Consider the following 9,351-nt stretch of genomic DNA (forward strand, 5'->3'; position numbering starts at 1 on the left):
AAACTGTCCAAATAAGAGTCCCTAATGCTTGACCCTTAAACTGTTAGTCTGGATGGGAAAGGCTTAATAGAAATTTTTAAATCATGTTGAAATTGTCAGGCTGTAACATAGGGTGCGTTGCAAGTTGGGGTTCTCATATTTGTTCCTCTGTTGGACACCTTGAAGATAGACCTCTGTGATATTGTGATTCTTCATAAGAAATATATATCTAGTCTTCGTCCTGGATCTGGGCGCAGAGCTCCTAACATCCTTGTAATTTCCTAGGTGAGGCGAGCCCTTAAGGTGTCTTTTGTCATGTTAATGAGGCGACTTTTGGAAAGCACCTGGATCACTTAAGGATGGGAGGGGGGGAGGGTTTGAGACTGAGTTCCCTTGTCAGCTACTAGTTATTGAATCAGTCGTGCTTGTGTGGTGAAACCTCCACGAAACCCTGAAGGACGGGGTTCGGAGAGCTTTGCAGGTTGGTGAGCACGTGGAGGTGTGGGACAAGTGGCACCGTCAGCACGGACCCTCCGCGTCTATGCATTTCCTCCGTCTGGCTATTCCTGGGTTCCATCCCTCTCTCATAAACTGGCGATCTACTAAGTGAAATTTTCTCCGAGCTCTGTGAGGGGCTCTAGCTACTTGGTTGAACCTGAGGAGGGGTCTTGGGAACCTCTGACCTATAGCAGGTTGGCCCGAAGCACAGGTGACAACCGGGGCTCGGCCACTGGCTATTGTGACAGCGGCCACTCAGCTGGTGTCACAGAATTGCTTGGTGGTGTTGGAAAACCCCACACAGGAAGTGGAATCAGAATCGCAGCCTCCCAGCCCCTGTCTTCTTTGTTAGCACACAGATAATAAGAGGAATTCGATAGACTTCCATTTATAAGAGTCGGCACCTTTTTCTCTTTCTTTCCCGTGTGGCTCAAGGAGCCACCAGGTCTTATGGGAGGTTTTCCTTACACGCCTTTACACTCGGGTGGCCTCGGAGACAGAGAACGCGACACAGCACCTTTGGCAGATTCGTCGTGAGTTTACAGATCCGATTTTCGAAACGATCCCTTTCCAGGTGAGGAGCTCCCAGAGCGTCATCCTCCCAGGACTGGGAAGGTCCTCTTCCCGGGCGGGAATGTGGGCCGGGGGCCAACACGTCTCCACTGAAAACTGTCTCTGCAGGGCACTGGCCACAGGAAGTTTCCTCTTTCTTGTTTCGGTTTTCTGTGCGAGCGCTATTGAACATATGAGCCCTTCTGGTGTTTCAGGTCTTTTGCAAGAGGACACAGAAGAGTGATTTTGATTAGCAACAGTAAGAATAATTATAAAAGTGTTCGGGACCCTGCAGGCGGAAGGAGCAGCGTGTGTGAAGGGCCCGGGTGTGAGGGCGCACAGGGCGGGCGGGACAATGAGCCATTCAGTGAGGCTGGAATCCAAGGTGTCCAGGGAGCAGGAGGGAGGTGAGCCTGGTGGGGACCCGTCCGCCCTGCACGGGAACAATGAGACAAGTTTTATTATCTATGCCACATATCATTTCATTTACTCTCTCTGACATTCCTTGGAATTAGGTAGCCTCATTCTCTTTTTACAGATAAAAACTGAAGTTCAGGGAAGATGATAGTCTTCTCTAAGAGCCTCTAAGGAGCACAAGGGGAAATTTGGGATCTAAAAGCCTGTCTTTCTGGCTTCTCAGTTCCTGAACCTTCATACGTTGATATGCATGTTGAAAACTTAACGCATGCGTATGTGGTGGTTTTTAAGTGTATGTATAAATTCTTTGACTCTCCTTCAAGAGGTAAAGCTTAACAAACAAACAAACAAACAAACAAAAAAAAAAAAAGAAAGAAAGAAAAAGTAAAGCTTAGCTCTCTGCCCCTGGGATGTGGGTGGGGCTTAGTGACATTCTACAGAATCAGAACCTCTGGCACCTGCGACATGTGTGACCTCCAAGGCTAGGTCGTAAAAGACGCTGCTCTCTCTGCCCCTCTTCCTCTCACACTCTGTCTCGATCTCTTTCTCAAAAATAAATAAACATTAAAAGAAACGTTTTAAAGAAGCCTGTGGAAGTTTGCAGAGGTCACTGAGTACCCGACAAAGAGGAGAGATAATGATTAGGCTTGCACGGTAGAGAGATCTCCCGGTATTTGCAGAAGGAAAGAGTAAAGTGGGTATTACGGGAGGCAGCCCCCCAGTGCCTGAGAAGGGAAATGAGAGGTGGGAGAAGGATGGAAAGAGGCAGAGCCAGAAAAGCAGGGCCTAGAAGTGCTCAGAGGTGGATATAACAGGAACGTGCCCCTTCCTCCAGCCTCTTCCTGCACCATCAGGCTCAGGCATATGGAGTGTTCAAGAATCATTGGCTCACTTGAGTGAGTCTGACTTCCGCGAACATCGACGCTAGTCCGTGCAACCACAGAATTTTACAGATGCACAGCCCAGAGAAGTCAAAGGAGAACGTCGAGCTCTACAGAAGAATAAACTCAGTGCTCAGCCCAGACACCTGCACCTGTTCCGGGTGCACAGCATTACTCACGGGCATCCGTCAGCACTTAGTGTCTGTCACGTTCTGCGCCGAGAGCCTTATTTTCTCAACGGTCCTATCTAATAAATACCTTCACGATCCTCATTTTACGAATTAGAACAGGGGTCAGCAAACTGTGGGCCAAATCTGGCGGCTGCCTGCTTTCTGGGTAACACAACCACGCCCGCTTTTTTATACATTGTCCATGGCTGCTTCTGCACCACAGTGGCCAAGATGAGTAGCTGCTCTCAAGACCTCACGGCCAAAAATCTTTGCTATCTGGTCCTTAACAAGAAAAGCAAGCCGACCGCTGAGGTAGACCCCGGATCGGGAGGCGGGACCAGCAAGCAGAGTGGTGCAGCCAATCAGAACCGGGGCCGGGTCTGACTTGAGAGCCCTTCAGAGTCTGGCTTTAGTGCTGCTGAACGGGCTCAGGCAGGGCAACCGCCCGGTCAAGGTCGTTATCTGCCTTCCCTTCAGAGCAACACAGAGCAGCTCAGAGAAGCTGGCATTTGAGGTCCATAGAGGCTCCCAGCGTGTCCGAAGAAGGCCACTGTTGGGGATTGGGGGGGCGGTGCACAAACCTAGGCCCCCAGCAGCCCAGCAGGAGGGCCTTGGGAGACTCTAACTGCTGACGTCCGTGCTTATGCTCTGTCTGCCTGCCGGCACAGGAGAGGTGGGCTCCACGCCTCCCCCCGGGACTCCTCCGGAGAGAACCCCATGGAGAGAGAACACGTCTGAGCCGCTGGCTGGGATCCGGAGAAGCCGCCCTGGGTCCTGCGCAGGCCGGGCAACAGCACAGACTGCCCCCCGTGCTGTGATGCTCGCATCTACACGCTCTTTCCTTAGGCGGTTTCTGTTTCTGTGCCGAAACACTCATTCTCTTCCGGCATGGGTTTGTTTTTCTTTTTTTTTTTAAGCCTGCCTTTGATGGGGTTCAGGCTGGCCGGCCGAGCCCAGGGGCGGATCACGGGGAGCACAGCAGAGAGGCGTGCAGTGCAAGGGGTGGGGGGACGCAGCCAGGCTCACCCTGCACGCGTGGGAGCCTAAAAGTGAGGCAGGTGGGAGACAAAGGTGTACACTGGGAATATACCAAGAGCCCAGAGCCAAGAAGGATCCAACAGCCGTTGATTCCAGTGGGCAGGGGATGGGAAGGGTCCTGCCAACGAGCAGCTTTGTCTAGACACCCTGGATCTGCCCTGCGAGCCCCACGCACCGCTCTGGGCTCTACGGCTTGGTCTGCGGCAACGGGAGTCAGCAGAGATGCTAGAAACTAACATTGTTGGTCTGGGTCTGCTCAGGCAAGAGGGCTCTCCGGGCTCCTGCCCCGCCAAGCAGAGCGGTGGGTAGCTGGTGCATGCCTGAGGATCCCACAGCCTCCCCTTCCACTTCTAGATTCTTCTTCCTCTGAGCCCAAAGGGTGTAGTCTCCAGGAGCTCCCGGTTCAACTGTGCATCATCCTGGGGCAGGAGCGGTCCCCGAACGATGCAGGCAAGAGCTAGTGCTTCAGCGGGTTGGCGGGATGTGATTCCAGGTAGTGGGGAGGCAGGTGAACTCAGTTCATGTATTTATGAAGGTCCCACGATGGGTCCGATCTAGTGGTGGGGGATAGAAAAGCAAGACGAACGAGACGCGGGCTCTGCCCCAAGGCACTTACGTTCTAGTAAGAGCTGTAAACAAGGACAGGAGATGGGGCAGAATAGTGCCTCCTTCCAGAGACGGCCATGTCCTAATCCCCCCACCTCATGTGGCAACAAGCAGATGTGAGGACGTTAAAGACCTCGTGTGAGGGGGCACTTTAGAGGAAAGCAGGAGGGTCAGAGTCCAAGAGAGGTGACCAGGCAAGCAGAAAGCAGAAGTCAGAGTGGCTGGATGTGGGAAGGACTTAACCCTTCATGCTGTCTTTGCAGGAGGAGGAAGGGAACTCAAGTCAAGGGACACAGGCAGCCTCTAGAAGCCAAAAAGGGTGGCGGTGTGGATCCCCCCTAGAGCCTCCGGAAAGGAGTGCAATCCTGCGGACACCTTGGTTTTAGCCCAGGGAGACCCAGGATGGGCGTCTGGCTTCCAGAACTGCAAAATAATAAATTTGCATTGCTTTAAGCCACTGAACTTACAGTAATTTGTTATGGCAGTGATAGCAGGCGCATATGCAGGGCCAGACATGGCAGTGTCCCTGGGGGCTGTGGGAGCACCTGTTAGCTCAGGTTTCAGGGAACCTGCCTGGAAAAGAGGCCCACGTTGGGTTTTGATGGATGAATAGGAGTTGGACGGTCCCAGAGGGAACCCATTCCAAGCAGATGGAAGGCAGGAGAAGCACAGTGATATACAATGAACGCCATGAGGTAGATGGGGGGCCCCCAAACCTGGGGCAACAAAGCACGAAGAGGAAAGGAGGAGAAAGGATGAAGCAGAGGATATGTGCAGGGAACCTGTCCACACATGCCTTTAGGTGGCACAGGTGAGGCAGCGGGTCACGAACCTACATGGTGTTTTCCTTTAAATCACATGCTTTAGAAAGAAACACTTGAATGACATCTGTCAACAGCTGGCTTAACCATCTTCACTGGCTATTAACTAGTTATTAAATCCATCGCTTCATTAAAAGCAAAAGGGGTGCCTGGGTAGCTCAGTCTGTTAAGCGTCTGACTTCAGCTCAGGGTCTCGAAGTTCGTGAGTTCGGGCCCCGCTCGGAGCCTGGAACCCGCTGCAGATTCCCTGCTTCAGATTCTGGGTCTCCCTGTCTCTCTCTGCCCCTCCCCTGCTCTTGCGTTCTTATTCTCTCTCTCTCTCTCTCTCTCTCTCTCTCAAAAATAAATAAGTAAACATTTTTTTAAAAAAGTAAAAAAAAAACTACCAGCTGTTCAGTCAACACGTGAAATGCACGTGTCACATTACCATTCTGACATTTTAAAATAAATTTAACAGGGACGCAGACAGAATCAAGTCATTGCATTATCTTGTAAGTGCGTTGCCCCAGTTTTCGGCAGAAATACCCAACGCGCTGGGAAAGCCTGGAAAAGAGCCCCGGGGCCCTCGGATGAACCGCCTGCTAATTTTGTAAGAATACGGTTATCGGCCCCCAGACACAGAGCAGTGACACCTGTCCTGGGTGGGGCAGAGGCTTTGACTTGACTCCAGCTCTGTCACCCGCTGCCTGGGGACTCTGGGGAAGCCACTTCAACTTTCTGACCTCAGTTTCCCCACCTGTGAAGTAGGGTTGTGGTGACACCAAGGTCCTTGCATTCTGAATCTTAAAGAAAATAATGAAGGAAAATAAAGAATGTCTCCCGTAGCGTGGTGCTCAGTGCTAGGCTCCTCAAGGTGCAGCTGATGCGGAAATAAGCCTGGCTGTCGGCCCCGTGCGTCAGGCACAGAGCAGCCGGCTTTGCAGGAGTAGATGCCGCGAGATCCTGGGGTCGCCACCGGTGGCCGGGTACTTCCAATCGGAGAATCACGGAGACGTGCCTCGTCTGCATTTGGGTGCTCGGGGCCAGTTGAGCAGGCAGGCCTGAGCTGAAAAATCATGAGGAAGCAAATTTCCAAACAAACGCAGATTCCCATGGAAAAGAATGGAAAAAGGTCAGGGGGTTGGACTTATTGGCTGCTGTCCCCTCCCTGGGCTGTGCCCCTGGTTGGTTTTCCTGTGCATTTGGCTCCTCGTGACCCGCTCCCAGAGTCCTTGGCAAGCCCGCCTCGCTGGACTTACGAGCGAGCTTCCCTGACGCCAGGGTCATCTGAGATGTCACCGTGGAGACTGCCAGAACTCCCCGGAGCTGACCTCTTCTGTCCTCATTTCCAGGCCATTAGCATCCACCCCAGACACACACCCACCTTGTCGGGGGACTCCCCTCATCTAGATTTCATCAGAATGTGTTTACAGATATATTGTATTTCATGGGTGAACATTTTCGAGCAGAGCCGGCTCCAGGATGCTGGCGGGGCAAAAATCACTCAAACTACTCATAGGTAGCGTCGGCTGCTTCCGACTTCTGGTTGGAGTCTAACTAAGGTCATCATGGCCACCTGCAAGTAACTGGAGGCAAAGGGACAGCAGACCCGCGGCTCCTCTAACTGCCTCTGTCTCCACTGCTGACCGTTTTCACTTTCCACTCACATCTGTACTAAACCTACGGCTGGTCTAGCTGACACCCCCAGGGAACGTTCCATTTCCCTTTCCCACTCACTGCAATGCCTCGTGTTCCCATCCTTCAGGGACCCATCATCTTTTTTTAGAGTCTGGACGGCACACCGGCAGAGAGCTAAGTGTGGGAACACACAGTGACTGAAGCAAAGCCCCTGCCCTGGGTGTGCTCATGGCCAGACAGGGGAGACAGACCCCACCCTGGTGAGTAGGTGATAAGGGACTGTGGTGGGTGCAACTAAAAGGTAAAGAACTAATAGCTCTATGGGGGAAGCGGCATCATGGAAGGCTTCCTAGAGGAGGTGATAGTCTTTCTCATCTTGACCATGTGGACTCTGAAGCTCCTGTGAAATGCCCAGATACAGATGCCCAAGAGGCAGGTCCACGGAGCTGGAAGTTCAGGAATGGGATCTGAGTGGAGTGCTCCCCGGGGACATTGTCGGCCCCCCGAAATCCATAGATGGAGCTGTCACTCTGTGGCCATCTCTCTGTCTGTGGTCACGTGGGATCTCCTTCCTCCCGAATTCCCTGGCCTTTCTCCACATATGTCCCCTTGGCCATTGGAAGCATCTGACATCACCACTGCCTGGCCCCTGTGTCCCGACCCCCTCCCTGGTGCAGCCCTCCTGGCCTGGTTCCCCTCCTCACTCTCTGCACTTTGTTTCCTCCTTTCCCTCCTCCCTTTGTCCCATCCATTTATCAATAACCGATCCAAAGGTCCATTAAGCTCTTAAATGTGAGAGACTCGGCCTGGAGCAGGACAAAGGTCCAGTAGGGAGACAGAAGGGACAGTAGAGAGACTGGGGCGCTGCAAACATGACTAAGACCTGGCCGGGAACCGAGGAGTTTGCTGCGTACTTGGTGAGGCCAGATGAACATGGGTGAAAAGGAAGCAAGGAACAGAAGGCAACGTGTGAAAAATGCAAAGAGAAGGTCACGTGTGGGGGGGTTTCAGAGCAGGGAGGGGCCATTTCTGGTAGTGAGGGGTCAGGAAGACTTCTTTCAGGAGAAGACTTTCATCTCTGGGGATCGTGGGGATCACCCTCCCTTTATGTCCCCCAAGGGGGCCTCTAGGATTATACTTGTCCCCGGGGGGCTGCTACCTTTTGGTTCTGCCTCCTCCCCTAGACTGTAAGCCCCAAGAGGCCAGGAACCACATCCTGTTGACCACTGTGCACCTGCTTCCTGGCTCAGCCTGGGACCCGAGCAGGCACAGCAAATGCGGGTCGCGGTGAATCGTTCTAGTAGCCTTTGCCCGGGCCTCAGCCTCTAGCATTCTGTTTCTTACACCCTCCATCAGGAAATGCATCAGTTCCTGGCAACAGCTGTCCGTTCTGGGTACGTGAGGTTGAGCCCACATCCCTCGCTGTGCATCGCGGACGGCCTGCCCAGCATCGTATCAAGCCCTGCGTGTCTCGAGCCAGCCGCGTGATCCCTCACCAAAAGGGACCTGACTTGGTGTTATCCCTTCACCCACCAAAAATCCAGCTTCGGAGAAGGGTGGTGTGCAGGTAGCTGATGTTGGGAGGTCAACCAGGTAGAGGGATAGGGATCCGGGAAGAGTACCTAGGGAGAGACGAAAAGCCCGTGCAGTCAGTGTGATACACCCTGCCATCTGATATCAAGCTGGTCACCACGCATCCCCCCCAGCGGGACATGGTGAGGACAGAAGGGCGTGACTCGGAATGGTCCACGCGTGGGATGAAACGGAGACTCACCCACCACCAGTGCCCATCTCCCCACGGCTGAACGTTGGTCCACGAGATGTCAGCCCTCCTAAACATCACAGGTGCCCACGCAGGAGTGCCAGCCAGGTTCCCACGGGCACGGCCTCTTAGGCATCCGGGTTCCCTCACTGGGATGTCTGTAGCTCTTCCTCATTGCTGCCCCCCCCCTCCTTCCAGCTAAACTTCCTTCTTTCCATCTTTCCTTGGATGTCTCTGAAACGCAGCCCCCCGTCTCAACTCCGCTGCTCTGTCAGTCTAGATACTCAACTCCGCACGTTTGGATTTGCTTAGTCTCCCCCCGAGGGGCTTGACCGCCTCATTTATTCCCTCTCCATCCATCTTCACGTTGATGCCATATTGGTTCCCCCGAATACTGTCCCCATGTCACCCCATGATCAAAGCCATGGCTGCCTTCTCCCAGCACAGTTGGAACACTATGCCAAGGGCCTTTGGAGGGACTTAGAGCGTCTGCCAGCCGGGACGGGGTCTCACCAGAAACCAACCCTGTCAGCCCCGTGACCCTGCACTTCCAGCCTCCAGAACTGGGAGAAAGTTAGCTCCTGCCGTGTCAGCTGCCCAGCCTGTGGCATTCTGCTGTGGCGGCCCAAGCACAGCAACGAATCAAACAGGAATCAGCTAACTAGGAATCAGCTAACCCTGAGGTTCTGGGGCAGAGCTGGGAGGGGGAAGGACCTGGCTCTGGCCGGGTGGGGAGGAGGGTGCTCTGGGAAAGGTGTGACCTGCAAAGGACACAGAAAACAGGTGCGACACCCCAATTAGGATCATCAGGCTGCTGTTATTACTGGTTTCAACAAAGGCACTATTCACGTTGACCAAGGGAGGTTCAGGGAAAGTATGGAGGCTCATTCCAGACTCTGTGCTGGAGTCTGTGCATTCCAGACTCTGTGCATCCCAGTGCTCTGGGAAAGGTGTGACCTGCAAAGGACACAGAAAACAGGTGCAACACCCCAATTAGGATCATCAGGCTG

At 53.4% G+C, this 9,351-nt stretch overlaps 1 long non-coding RNA gene across 2 annotated transcripts; it reads right to left on the bottom strand.

The window, feature by feature from the left end:
* Nucleotides 1-534: 534 nt before the first annotated feature.
* Nucleotides 535-8,918, bottom strand: LOC131495335 (uncharacterized). 2 transcript variants are annotated; one of them, XR_009253902.1, is made up of 5 exons: nt 8,354-8,918; nt 8,109-8,201; nt 5,699-6,007; nt 1,896-4,164; nt 535-1,462 (listed from the first exon to the last, which is right to left on the bottom strand). It is a non-coding gene; the product is annotated as an uncharacterized LOC131495335 (long non-coding RNA). The 2 variants fall into 2 exon arrangements; XR_009253900.1 differs by having other exon boundaries at nt 1,896-6,007.
* Nucleotides 8,919-9,351: the final 433 nt, after the last annotated feature.

This window comes from Neofelis nebulosa, chromosome 2 (assembly GCF_028018385.1).
Source record: "Neofelis nebulosa isolate mNeoNeb1 chromosome 2, mNeoNeb1.pri, whole genome shotgun sequence".
Classification (NCBI taxonomy): Eukaryota; Metazoa; Chordata; class Mammalia; order Carnivora; family Felidae; genus Neofelis; species Neofelis nebulosa.